This window comes from Sus scrofa, chromosome 10 (genome assembly GCF_054392235.1).
Source record: "Sus scrofa isolate SSC_HxYL_T2T_F1_AM1 chromosome 10, Sscrofa_HxYL_maternal_Yorkshire_Landrace_v2.0, whole genome shotgun sequence".
NCBI classification, from domain to species: Eukaryota; Metazoa; Chordata; class Mammalia; order Artiodactyla; family Suidae; genus Sus; species Sus scrofa.
In genome coordinates this window covers 62,149,740-62,163,047 of record NC_139392.1, presented here as the reverse complement: position 1 = coordinate 62,163,047, position 13,308 = coordinate 62,149,740, and the positions used below count along the sequence as shown (strand labels likewise).

Genomic DNA, 13,308 nt, shown 5'->3' with positions numbered 1-13,308 from the left:
TCAAACCCATTTATGACAACCCCACAGCAAATATAATACTCAAGGGGGAAAAGCCGAAAGCCTTCTCACTCAAATCTGCAACAAGACACGGATGCCCACTCTCACCACTGCGACTCAACACAGTTTTGGAAGTCCTAGCCACAGCAATTAGACAAACAAAAGAAATAAAAGGCATCCATATAGGAAGAGAAGAGATCAAACTGTCACTGGATGCAGACGACATGATACTATACATAGAAAACCCTAAGGACTCAACCCAGAAACTACTTGCACTGATAAAGAAATTCAGCAAAGTGGCAGGATGTAAGATTAACATTCAGAAATCAGCCACTTTTCCGTATACCAGCAATGAAATATTAGGAAAGGAATACAGGAATACAAAAATACAATACCTTTTAACATTGCACCTCACAAAATCAAATACCTCCGAATACACCTGACTAAAGAGGTAAAGGACCTATATGCCAAGACCTATAAAACTTCAATCAAAGAAATCAAACAAGATGTAAAGAAATACAAAGATGTTCCATGTTCATGGACTGGAAAAATCAATATTGTAAAAATGGCCATGCTACCCAAAGCAATCTACAGATTCAATGCTATCCCTATCAAATTACCCATGACATTTTTCACAGAACTACAACAAACAATCCAAACATTCAGATGGAACCACAAAAGACCCAGAATCGCCAAAGCAATCCTGAGAAACAAAAACCAAGCGGGAGGCATACCATTCCCAGACTTCAAGAAATATTACAAAGCCACAGTCAGCAAAACAGTGTGGTACTGGTGTCAAAACAGACAGACAGACCAAGGGAACAGAATAGAGAACCCGGAAATAAACCCTGACACCTATGGTCAATTAAGCTTTGGCAAGGGAGGCAAGAACATAAAATGGGAAAAAGAAAGTCTATTCAGCAAGCATGGCTGGGAAACCTGGACACCTGCATGCAAAGCAATCAAACTAGAACACACCCTCACACCATGCACAAAAATAAACCCCAAATGGCTGAAAGACTTAAATATAAGCCGGAACACCATCAAACTCCTAGAAGAGAACACAGGCAAAACACTCTCTGTCATCAACATCATGAATATTTTCTCAGGTCAGTCTCCCAAAGCAATAGAAATAAGAGCAAAGGTAAACCCATGGGACCTCTTCAAACTGAAAAGCTTTTGCACAGCAAAGGAAACCCAAAAGAAAACAAAAAGACAACTTAAAGAATGGGAGAAAATACTTTCAAATGATGCATCCCACAAGGGCTTAATCTCTAGAATATATAAGCAGCTTATACAACTCAACAGCAAAAAAGCCAATCAATCAATGGAAAAATGGGCAAAAGACCTGAATAGACATTTCTCCAAGGAAGATATACAGATGGCCAGCAAACACATGAAAAAATGCTCCACATCGCTGATTGTAAGAGAAATGCAAATCAAAACTACCAGGAGATACCACCTCACACCAGTCACAATGGCCCTCATTCATAAGCCCACAAATAACAAGTGCTGGAGGGGGTGTGGACAAAAGGGAACCCGCCTGCACTGTTGGTGGGAATGTGAACTGGTACAGCCACTATGGAGAACAGTTTGGAGATACCTTGGAAATCTATACACAGAACTTCCATACGACCCCGCATTCCCACTCTTGGGCATATATCCGGACAAAACTCTTCTCAGGAGAGACACATGCACCCGCATGTTCATTGCAACACTATTCACAATAGCCAGGACATGGAAACAACCCAAATGTCCATCAACAGATGAGTGGATTCAGAAGATGTGGTATATATGCACAATGGAATACTACTCCGCCAAAAAAAAAAAAAGAATGACATAATGCCATTTGCAGCAACATGGATGGAACTAGAGACTCTCATAGTGAAATGAGCCAGAAAGACAAAGACAAATACCATATGATAGCACTCATAACTGGAATCTAATATCCACCACAAATGAACATCTCCACCGAAACGAAAATCATGGACTTGGAGAATAGACATGTGGCTGCCCGAAGGGAGAGGGAGGGAGTGGGAGGGATCGGGAGCTTGGGATTATCAGACACTACTTAGAATAGAGTTACAAGGAGACCCTGCTGAGCAGCATTGAGAACTATGTCTAGATACTCATATTGCAACAGAACATAGGGTGGGAAAAAAGGTACACATGTAAGAATAACTTGATCCCCATGCTGTACTGCAGGAAAAAAATAAAAAAAGAAGAAAATCTTTCAAAAATGTTCATTCTAAACTTCCTTTTGCAAGAAGGGACATGCAACACAACTATAGTTTCTTACTCTGTTTTTTACTGTTAATTTTTTTTTTTCTTGGTCTGTTTCTGGCTGCCCCCGCACCATATGGCAGTTCCCAGGCCAGGGACTGAATCCAATCCCTATCAGCAACCTACACCACAGCTATAGCAATGTTGGATCCTTAACCCCCTGCACTGCACCAGGAATTGAACTGGCCATGGCACAGACACAAGCTGGATCACTGACCCACTGCGCCACCACAGGGACTCTCCATTGCTTAGTTTGAAAGGCTGTAAAAATTCCCAGGATCACTCTTCTGTAAACCCAAAACAGTTGGATAGGAACTTCATCTTGCACTCTGCTGCACATCAGAGATGCAAGTGGTGAGGGCTCCACCGGCGACGCTCCAGCCGCAAATAGGGCAAAAATGATCCCATCTACAAAACAGAAACAGATCTGGCACGTGGAGAACAGACTTGTGGATGCTGCTGGGGACAGAGGAGGGAGTGGATGGATGGGGAGTGTGGGGTTGGAGTATACAAACTATTAAGTTTGGAGTGGATAAGTACTGGGGTCCGACTGTACAGCACAGGGAACTCTGTCCTGTCTCTTGCGTTACAACATGATGGAATATAACATGAAAAAAGAAGGAATACATATATATATATATATATATATGTATATATACATACACACTCATACACACACACACACATATACACGACTGGGTCACTTTGTTCAACAACAACTTCTTAAATATAACATGCTAAGTATTTGGACAGCTGTTCCCCTATTAACCTCAGGTGACTAACCACTCACCACTGTGGAGAGCATCACTGATGCTACCAATTTTATTAACCTGCTTGAATTCCTGCCAGTTTTCTGTGTTTTCTCCTATGTAAAAATTATCCTCAAGTACTTTTCTGTAATCTGAATGCGATCATCCGTATACATGCTGCTGACTGAAGAAATGTTTTCATATTGAGATACGAGGAAGTCATCCTGGATTTCACCTGATTTGGCCTGAACTTTACACTAACTAGAACACTCTTTCCCATGGCCTGCCAAACATCCTTAGTACACCTGCTTTAACCACTAAAGGAAATAATGCACTAAAAACATCAAGATGGGGAGTTCCTGGAGTGGCACAGCAGAAACAAATCCAACTAGGCCCCGTGAGGTTGTGGCTTCACTCCCTGGCCTCGCTCAGTGGCTTCAGGATCTGGTGGTGCTGTGAGCTGTGGTGTAGGTCACAGACACGGCTTGGATCTGCCGTTGCTGGGGCTGTGGTGTAGGCTGGCAGCTGTAGCTCCAATTGGACCCCTAGCCTGGGAACCTCCATATGCAGTGGGTGTGGCCCTAAAAAGACAAAAGACAAAGACAAAAAAAAAAAATAGAATTGCGAGATGGAGCAACTGATTCAGGCATTCAAAGTGGAAACAGGTAGCCATTGTGGATGTTGTTTCAGTCTTGTTCCTGCATCAAGGAGAGCTTTACTTTTCTGAACTACCTCAAACTCAAGAATATCACCAGCCATTTGAAAAACACTCTCTTCTACCACCTGCCAGCTGCAACTTTATGCTCTCTCTCTAAAGCCTATCAGCGTAACTATTCAAACATTTCGGACCCCAACCAATCCTCACTTAAAAAGGGCCCTTACTTCTTGCCTGTTCCAATCCTAACGCTTGACAGACAGCTTATGTACCTTTGCCATCTTTGCCTGCATAGGCCTCCCACATTCTGTAGTTCAGTGGAAACACAATTCCAATGCTTATTGAGGCTCTCTCTCCTAGGCTACAGTCTTCAGTGTACATCAGATAAAGCTCTCGTCTATTCCTATCACTGACTGGTCACTGATGGTCTGTGTTGACGGCACTAACCTGAGAAAACACCCTTCCAGACTCATTTCCCACCGGCAGCTTTCAATGAAGCCCCAGACTAAGTTACACACGTTTTACTAATATCCTCATAATTGAATAAGCATATCTGACTGTAATTATCGGACATTTAATTATGACAGACCGAGCTTGTCTTTATCTAAATTTTTACTCTTATTTGAATACTCTAGGAGACATTTGGCACTTATGACGTGACCTTAATGTTTGTATGTGATCCTTAATACTCTCCGCTTTAAAACTGTATTATTTCTTAGAGAGAACCAAGGCTAGACATATACAACCTTTTCGTATAATTTTCTTTCATCTGCTAGATTGGGCTCTGGAAGGGAGATAATTTAGGTATTCCTAAGGAGGTTGGTTGGAAATCCTGTATTCCTTCACTGTGTTTGAAGAAGGTATTACAAAGGAATTGCAGTACTCTTCCAGGGCCTGAGAAACTAACAACTTAGCCCATCCAATTATACTCAGTACCATCCTCTTCATTGCTCACTAGATCATATTGCTGAGGTTGAAGCATGCCTTAACCCTAAAGCAAACTGACCAATAAAAACATGCTTTCTATTAATGCTGAAGGCACAGGACCTTCAGTCTATAAGAAGCTACGCCATGAAGCTGAACTAACAGGCCATGTTAACGGCCAGACAAGCCTCCGTTTCCTCTAAAATTGGTGGCTGTGTGTTAGTTAAATAACTACCTAGAGTATTTCTCTTTATGCTTAACATCTACTGAATATAGACTTAAGTAACTCCATTATTGCTATTACTCATCAGTGAAGCTGGAAAATGCCAACAGAATGTGGATAAGATGCTGAAAAAAGGACTCTGTTTTAAAACACACAAAATGATATGTTGGTTCCATTGTTCTTGAGGAACTTACCAGAAAACATAATATTCAATGTGAAATAACACACAGCCAGTTTCAAAGACATGTGCTTTTGCACATAGAATTTCACTATATCTACGTCCTACAGAGTTCTCTCAATTTTCAAATTTCTGTCAAAGTACGTGAAAGCCACAGAAAATGTTCATGATTTTCTCAACAAGCCACGTTACAAATGCAGTGACAGAGGCCAAGTGATTAGAGAGTACACTTAACTGAAGACTTTGTTAAAATATAATGTCTGGGGAGAACCTTTTTTGTTTGTCTGTTTGGTTGGTTTGGATTGGTTTTAGGGCTGCACCTGCTGCTTACGGAAGTTCCCAGGCCAGGGGTCTTGCCCGGGAACGTCCCAGCTACAGCTGCCGGCCCCTACCACAGCGGCTTCCGGCCTACACCACAGCACTTGCTGGTCCACACCACAGCCACAGCAGTGTAGGATCTGAGCCATGTCTGCAGCCTACACCACAGCTTGCGGCAACGCCAGATCCTCAGCCCACCCAGCGAGGCCAGGGATCAATGTCCTCTTGGGTACCGGTCGGGTTCATTACTGCTGAGCCACAAGGGGAACTCCCCGGTTAGACCCTTTGTGCCATTTATGCCAGATGAATTGCCTACCTTGGCATGAAACATCAACAGCTATGGCCACAGGCTCATTTGACAACCACTCTGTGTAACTTATGTTTTATGAACATGTACAATGAATAGACATGAACAACTTCTGTTAGTCAAGAACTATGAAATCTCTATCATTGTAGTGAAAAGCAGCGAACAATCTATAATTGTTCCTGACTTCACTGTTACTTCATCTTTGTAAGACCAGACAGGACCTGTCATTCGTATAAATGGCAGCTTTTATGTTACTAGAAAATTACTAATTTGGTAACATAGGTGTACATTTTGAAGGACATGTATTTCTTTTCAATTTGTGTTTGGCTTAAATCTAAAATCGCCCAGCCATGGTTCAGGACAGCCCCAGAGAATTTCAGACCTAAAACATGTACTATCAACTCATATTCCAGTGTCTGAGTTCAAAGTTCACAGTTTAATACGGGTTCCCAAATTTTAAAGAACTTCATCGGGGAGAAAAGAAGGTTAGAAGAAGTTATTGGAGGAAGACCTAAAAGTCTGTATAGTGGTTCAGGCAAAGATACAGTACTTGAGATTGAGTCTCGATTGCAATAGCCTTGGAAAATTGTTACCACTGACACTTTTTGATAATTTCATGCACAAATCATTTTCCTTGCCATACTGTTGAGTATGGGTCAGCCCCATTGTATCTGCATTGCAGCACCACAAAAACCAAAGAGGCACAGAAGTGACATGGTCCTCTCATTACACTGAATATAAGCTAGTGATTGATACCATGAACACAGGAGCAAACAAATGACAAAGTATGAATTAAGTCATGGGTTCCAGCCATCCCATAGCCAGCAATCTCTTTGCCACATGGGATTCTATAAAATCGCATAGCACATATTGAATGTAAGGGCCTACTCATGTGCCTTGTACTAATTAGGATACCGGTCACTAACTTCAACAGAGGCTCAACAGAAATCTGAGCTGGCGAGGCATTCCAGAAAGGTAAGATGACAAGATCCCAAAAGGCACAGCTTCTTTTGAGAATTCTATCTCCAAAAATGAACAAATGCACATTTCAGAAGTAACATTATGGAGAGGTCACCCCTCAGTTCTCTTCATTTAAAAAATTAATACAGAATAAGAAAGAAGAGTAAATTCAGAGGGAGGTCAGAAATAACGGAAAGGAAAGAAACTAATAAACAGAGTGATTAAATGAATCCATAATGAAATATAAAGTTAATAAAACCATCACTGATGTTTGCGTTGAAGATTGTGATATGGAGGATTTCCCATCGTGGCTCAGTGGTTAAGGAATCCGACAAGGAAGCATGAGGTTGCGGGTTTGATCTCTGGCCTTGCTCAGTGAGTTAAGGATCCAGCATTGCTGTGAGCTGTGGTGTAGGTCACAGACTCGGCTTGGATCTGGCAGTTCCTGTGGCTCTGGCATAGGCTGGCGGCTACAGGTCCAACAAGCCCCCTAGCCTGGGAACACCATATGCCACAGGAGGAGACCTAGAAGCGGCAAAAAGGAAAAAAAAAAAAAAAAAAAAAAAAGAGTAAAATGGAATCCTAAAATAAATAAATACGAAACATTCATATCAACATTAAACCATTTTATTTATATTATTTCTAAAAGGACAGAGACATTTAAGCGGTATAAAATATTAACTAGATATGTTTGTTACATTTTTAAATAGCAGTCTTCAAACGAAAAATGGCAGGTTGAATACATACATTTCCTGCTGCTGTCTCACAAAATTACCCAAAAACTTAAAGGAAACATTAAAAGGGAATGATTCCGTAAGAACAAAGTTAATGGATAAAAGGGTAACAATGACAGTCACATTTTGCAATCAAAAGTATACTAAAAGAAAAAACTGTAAACTCATGGAGCAATTCTGAAAATGCCTAGCAGGGGGGACAGTGCCAACAGGTAGTCCAAAGCCGCATGCTCTTGTAACGCAGAAGTATTCAAGAACTGGAAGCACTGTATACATTTGAAAATGAGGCTCACACTGTAGCTGAAAGTCAGACTGGTTGTACCTTTTGAGGAGAAACCTTTTTTCCCGTATTTCCTTGCAATCCTCAGAAGAGCAGAATAACATTTTGGTCTCCTGGGGGTTCCTGGACCAAGGGTCCTGCCTGGGGAACTGAGGCAAGCTAGCTCAGAGGACTAACCTGAGAGGGTCTGCCTTATGTAAGGTGTAGGCAGAAGCCTGATTTCTAGACCTCTGCCCCACCCCCCTCTCGTCCTGGCAGATGTTCCAGGTTCAGGTCCCTCCTCAGCTCCACACACAACAGCCAGGAGTCGAGCTCTCCAGGGGGGTGGGGGGCACAGTCCCCTGCCAGCAGACAGTCACCCTCAGTCAAAAAGGGCAGGGGGACTCCTTACACCTCCGTCACATTTATAAAATAAGAGTTACATTTTGTGCTTCCAGCAGAAGCTCCAGGCCCTCGGAAAGGCTGCCTGGGACAGCATTTGAGCCTCTTCTTCACACAGGCATTACTGAACTATACAGCTAATTTCTAGTCTATAGTCTATAGTCTTTAACCACCTCAATGAACCAAGCTTGAAGGAATTTAAAAGGCAATTTAGCTTAAACACAAAAATAACTATTTTATCTGGTTGGAAATGTTTAAGGATGTTTTTCTTTTCACCTCGACACACGCACTCATGCTTCTCCCAAAGAGGATAGGCGTGGCAGCCAGGCTCTTGGGCCTGGGGTACGTGGTTTTGGAAAAAAGGAAGAAGAAAGGAAGGGGCGGGGGGAGTAAGATACGGTTTTAAAATGTTGCTTATTACTTAAACGCTTTCTAACTTATACGATGGGTGATCTAGCCTGCCGTGAGGTTAGGTAGATGGGCAAAGAAAAAAAGTGGCCCCATCCACCTAGGCCGCCAGCCCTGAAGATCAAAACACCAACTGAAAAGTCAAGACTCAGCACTTGGAGCCATCAAGTGGTGCTACTTTCCACATTCAAATAGCGAGGCCCCAGAAACTTAAACAGTTCCGTCCAGCATTACCAACGTGCCGCCACTCATACAATTCAATTATTCCATCAATCTCGACTCTAAGAGCAATGGACATGAGCATCCGATAAAGTAATACAGAATAAGGCTTAAACATGTGATCCCGGGGAGGAAGATAAGTCCAGTGAGGCCAACAGGGAAGGTAGACAAGGAGGCAGCTGAAAGCTGTGGTGGGCATCCTGCCTGTTCCAAGAGCATCCCTCTCCCAGAGTGAAGGGTCACCCCTCCTTCTGCCAGGCTAACAGTCCTGAGCCACCAAGCTCGTGGGGGCCAAACTGGCAGAGAGGGTTGGCGATGAAACAGAGGCTCCGACTTGAGGAGCAGCACCCACTGGGGTATCCAAGGCAAAGCTAGACTCAGGATCATTTCAAAAGGAATTGATCCTGCAAGCAGTCGGTGACGGACAAAGCAGCAGGAATGGAGACCCTGAGTCCTCTAATGGGACAAGATGGGGAGACGCACCTTGCATAGCCAAGCCAAGCAAGGTAAACATATAGGGATAAGCGCTTCCCCCAAGCCCATCAAATGCATATCAGAGATGCAAGGGGTGAGGTCTCTACCTGCCACTCTCCAGCAGAGCTGGCTCTCAGGGAAACGCTGGCAAGGGAGCTGCCTCACTAAGCGTATATACCACGCGAGCCTCAGGGAAGGAAGCGAGCGATATGTTCAGCCGTTTCTTCAGTTCTCGCCAGCCTCACCAGTGCAACTGTTCAAGTAAGGTCACAGGCTTCGGCCCGGCCACCCTTCCTGCCTTCCCATCCCCCCAAGGCCTGGGCCTTCTGCTTCCTGCAAGACAGGGAACAGTCTCTGCACCTGCCACTCCTCCTCCCCGCCCCATGGCTGAAGCAGGACTGGTTCAGAGATCTCAGCTTCATGGAACGAGAAGGTGAGAGGCTCTTTCTGGCAGGTGCCAAGGTCCAGTTGTTGGCAGGAGGGGTAAAGGGGAGTGGGGGGGTGTAAGGGCCAGGGGCTACTTCTTGCTAGTGTGCTGCCTCCGGGCCTGTAGCTGTTGCCAAGCCCCTGGGGTCTTGGGTCCTGCACCAATGGAAAAGGAAGGTCCTTTTCTAACAAAGCCCTGGATGGGTGTTGAGGACGCCCCAAAGGAGAGGCTGCTGCCTGATGTGCCCACCCCAGGGCCAGGGGTGCTCTGACCAAAGGTGGGCGTGGAGGCACCTCCAAACACAGGTTGGCTCTCTGCAGTGCAGGCCACATTGAGGCCAAAGGATGTGTTCTGGCTGGGTGCACCCAGGCTCTTCTGACTCAAGCCTCCCACAAAAGGAGTCGTGCTGCCAGCGGTCCCACTCTGTCCTGCTCCGGAGCCAAAGGCTCCTGAGGCAGAGCTGGAGCCTGGCGAAGCCACACTGAGCCCAAAGCCTCTGCTGCCAGAGGGTGGGGCTGCCCATCCCCCAAATGTGAAGGGAGATGGTGTCGTGCTACTGGAGCGACTGGCCCCACTGCCGGTGGTCTGGGCTGTAGCTCCAAAGCCAGAGGTGGTGGCTGCACCAAAGGAGAAAACGGCTGTGGTGCTGCCAAAGGCTGGCTGGGGGCCGGCAAGGGTGCCCGAGGCAGAGGCTGTGGCTTTCAGGCCACCAAGAGTGGACTGTGTGGTGCTGCCAAAGGCTGGCTGGGCTGCGGCTGGAGTGGCAGTCGGGGCGGGGGCTGCAGAGTTTCCCAACGTGAAGGAGCTGCACAAGCTGGGGACAAGGGATGGCTTGGCAGCCCACTGCTGCTGCCCATCAGTGGCCCCAAACCTGGGCTGGGCGTTGGATCCTGGATACGATGACAGAGAGGGCTTGGCACTTGAGCCAAAGGGAACGCTGATGGCTGGGCGGGGGGTGCTACTGAATGTCAGCGTGGCCTGGCTGGTGGTGGCTGGGGCAGAGGCTGGAAGGCTGCTGCCCAAATCACTAAAGCCAGCAGTGGTAGAGCTGCTGCTGCTGCTGCTGCTGCTGCTGCTGCTGCTGCTGCTGCTGGCCACTGCCTGAGGGGCACCGGGAAGGGACTGGCCAAAGCTGGTGACTGCTCTTGAAGGAGGCATGGTGGGAGGCTTACCAAGCTGGACTATGGAGCTGGAACCCACAGCTGGGTTTGTGAAGCTGCCACCAGAGGCAGAGGGAGTCCCAAAGAGGACGGGTTGGGAGGTGGAAGCGGTGGTGCTAGTCACGCTGCTCACACGGAAGCTGAACACGGGCTTCAGAGCAGAGTCTACGGAGGTGCCAGCTGTGGTCGCAGCAGCCACTGCAGAGGTGGCACGGGTCTGGCCAGGGAAGAGAGGGGCGCTCATAGCACTGGCTGGAGGAGCTGCCTGCTTGAAGAAGGGAGTTACTATGGGCACAGATGCAGGGGCCTCCCTGGTGTGAAAGCCAGGTTTAAAAGTGCGGGACGGGCTGCAGGTACTTGCGGGGAGGGCTGAGCTGGAAGATGTGGTGGCTGGGACCTTGGAAGGGCTAGAGGGCAAGGGGCCCTCGTTCTTGCTTTTAGGAGGGGGCCAAAAAATGGGATCGAGCACGGGAGATGGTGAAGACACAGCAGGAGCTGCAGAGGCAGGAGGCTTAGCAGGTGAGGTGCCCAGCATTCCACAAGGAATGTTCTGCTTGGGAGGGGGAGGGGGGGCCGACAAGGCTTGGGAGTTGGCAGATGTCTCAGCCTCAGGGGCTGGAGGTGACTTGGTGTCAGTGACTGGTCCTGTGGAAGAAGCGGGGGTAAGGGTGCCGCCACAGAAAACGGCTGTAGGTTTGCAGTCCGAGGAGGTGCCCGCAAGAGGCCCTGACTGTGAAGAGCCAAGAGGGGCCAGAGGGCTGGGTGTCTTCGGAGGCGAATGGGCCACAGGGCTTGCCATGCCAGCAGACATGGGGGGCGATGGTAGGCCTGGGGAATCCTGCTGCTTCTTCAAGCTCTTCAACAGTGGGCTAGGGCTTGGGGCTGGGAGGGAGGTTTCGGTGGCAGGAGTCCCAGCAGTAGGCAGGCTGAAAGAGACCGGAGGCTGACTGGTAGGTGGGTTCTCAGGGACAGCGCTCAAGGCAGTATCAGTCTTATCCTCCAAGATCTCGCTGAACCATTGTGACAAAGCTTTCTTTTCCAAGTCTAAGTCTTCCGCAGTGACTGAATACCCAAGCTGGGGAGGTGGAGGCAAGGTCAGCTGCTCCCCTCGCCAGGACCGCAGCAGCTGCACCTTCCGCTTACGCTGCCCTGAGCTGCCAGGTGTTGGTGGAGAACTCCACGAGTCCTGTTTCTCCCTTGTGGTGGTATCGGCAACTTCTGCTCCCCGGGACTCCTTGTCTGTTGTGAATGCAGTTGAAGAAGCAGAATGATGAGAAAGTTCCTCTTCTCTTATTTTCTTTGCTGGCCTCGCTAGAGCCTGGGAGCAGGACGAAGCTGGCCTGGAGAAGGGGGATGACCTAGGACCACTCCTCTTCCGCAGCTGAGAGAGACCTCCAGTAGAACTGTAAGAACTGGTGATGGCATTGCGCCTGGAGATGGGCATGCCGCCTGAGTACGTGCTGGCCAAGGAGCTCAGAGAAGAGGTGCGTGACCTCTTATTTAAGTGGGCATCTGAGCTCTGGGGACTGAGACCTCTCTTCAGAGACCCAGGCTTAGGCACAAAAGAGGCAGGGATTCCATTGGCCGCCAGCGGCTCAAATGCTGAATGTCCACGTCCACTGCTGTCCTGGCGCCTTCTCTTTTCTTCCTGGCCATCAGCCAGTATTTGGTCTTCCTCCTTCACCGTCCTTTTCTTCCTCGCTCTGAGGGCACTCAGCACAGTCTCCTTTGCACATGGGTCTGGGGCACTAGCTGATGGGGAGGACACGGTTGAGCTGCTACTCTGCTCTGATAGCAGGGGACGAATCCACTTGCTATCCGGAGGAGCAATCCTCACTCTCACTGGGCTGCACACCACTTTGGAATTGCGAGCAGAGAGCACAGTCTTCCTGTGACAACTATTCCAGCACACCGTGGGAAGGACCCCCAGCGAGGCATACTGGGCCTGCTGGATTGGGTATCTCCTTCGAGGTGGTATTACAAACCGATGTGCTACAGGGCCACAACCCCGGAGGGCCATCCTCCTAGAGGGTCGGGGAAGAGGAGTGGGTAGGGAGGGGTGAGTATGAACCCCGGGGGTATGGTCTGATGGAGCTGGCGGCGGCGGCGTGGGGCGGGTGGGCGGGAGGCGGCCAGGCCTCTCCCGCAGGTCCCTGGCCTCCGAGGTGGAGGCAGGCTGCGGGGGGGCGGGCTTGCCTAGGTAGTTGCCCATGAGGAACAGATGAGCGCGGGTCCAAGTCCTTGGAAGAGGCGCGGAGGCTCTAGGAGACTTCCGTTTACTGCTGACTACGCCGGAGGCAAGGTGAGCAGTGTTCCATGGCAGCGCGCCTTCAGAACCAGCGAGGTTCGGAAGGCGCGTGAACCTCGGGGGGCTCGCGGCGCAGGCCCCACCAGACCGCGGTCGCACCCACAGCTAGCCAGGCCAGCGTAACCGCCACCCCCGCGGGCACCAAGTACAGCACGAGGCCCAGCAGCCACAGGCCCAGCAGCGCTGCCCCTGCCCGTGGCAGCACCAGCCCACAGACCCAAGGTCCCTAACACTAGCTATCAACCTCCGCTCCACAGGTTGCCTCCTGCAGTCACCGCAGCTGCTGCAGACACCGCGACTCCGCAGCAAGGGTAGCCCCAGAA

General features: G+C 48.4%; 1 protein-coding gene and 1 pseudogene across 5 annotated transcripts in view; both read right to left on the bottom strand.

Annotated features, from left to right (window-relative positions):
* Nucleotides 1-13,308, bottom strand: part of LOC110255677 (uncharacterized) — a 1,749,062-nt gene that overhangs the window by 886,538 nt on the left and 849,216 nt on the right. The gene's annotated exons all lie outside the window — the stretch shown is intronic.
* On the bottom strand, nt 7,908-12,904 carry LOC110255599 (nuclear envelope pore membrane protein POM 121C pseudogene; annotated as a pseudogene). The gene has a single exon (XR_014818226.1). The product of XR_014818226.1 is annotated as a nuclear envelope pore membrane protein POM 121C pseudogene (transcript).